Raw genomic sequence first — 982 nt, forward strand, 5'->3', positions numbered from 1 at the left:
GAGATCTCTCAATCTCCAAGACTCGCTCCAAGACTCGCTCCAAGACAGCTCCAACACTCGGACGGCCAGTGTGATAGACGAGGGGATTAAACCCCCCTCGGTAAGGGGAGTGCCGAAACCGAGATCCGTAACAATATTTTGCAAATCAAGATAAATAAAAAAATCTAAAAGTATACGGAAGGAGCACACAAAATTATAATTAGTGATATTTTGCCAATCAAGATGAAAAAAAAATCTAAAAGTACACAGAAGGAACACACAAAATTACATAGAGTAACATTTCCTGCCTAATCCAGAATATACACTGGGAAAAATAAAAATTTGCCAAAACCCAGGATTGAACCAGGGACCTTTAGATCTTCAGTCTAATGCTCTCCCAACTGAGCTATTTCGACTAACTGTATAACAAAATGTTTAAATAGGTACATGAACCAGTGAAAATAATTAACTAAATTTATTCCTAATTAAAATGTTCAATAGAATGAATTTATCAGAGTTTAAACATGTGATCTACAACAACAAATAGGGGACAAATTACTTTGTTACAGCACATAAATATATTGTAGTACACATTAAATGGGTTGGACAATTTCCAGAAGTGTGATGTAATCGTGTGTGCACGTTAATTACCATGGGTCCCATACTTCCTTGGTCCTTCCTGACTTCAAGCATTGTCTCCTAAAAATACAAATCTGAAGACTTTGTTGTTACATTATGATGATGAGTCACTATGACGATTTCAATATGTAATTATGACCAATCAGCAACATGGATGGTGTTACGCTTGTGGGGCTTAATTATTGCTCAATAATGATGGTACGCTGGTGGAATTGGTTACTCGGAGCAAACGGAAGCTGTTCCCGTTAAGGTGTATCATGTGAAATGCCAGGTTGGCTGTGGGACCAGAATAGCTCCTTTTCATTTCTTTTCTTACACTTTCATTTTATTATTCTGTTTAAAAGACTTTCCTTATCAACCGCCT

At 37.0% G+C, this 982-nt stretch overlaps 1 non-coding gene across 1 annotated transcript; it reads right to left on the reverse strand.

Annotated features, from left to right (window-relative positions):
* Window positions 1–322: 322 nt before the first annotated feature.
* On the reverse strand, window positions 323–395 carry TRNAF-GAA (transfer RNA phenylalanine (anticodon GAA)). Its single transcript has one exon. It is a non-coding gene; the product is annotated as a tRNA-Phe (tRNA).
* Between the last annotated feature and the right edge of the window lie 587 nt (window positions 396–982).

This window comes from Myxine glutinosa, chromosome 10, assembly GCF_964187855.1.
Source record: "Myxine glutinosa chromosome 10, kmMyxGlut1.1, whole genome shotgun sequence".
In the NCBI taxonomy this organism is placed as follows: Eukaryota; Metazoa; Chordata; class Myxini; order Myxiniformes; family Myxinidae; genus Myxine; species Myxine glutinosa.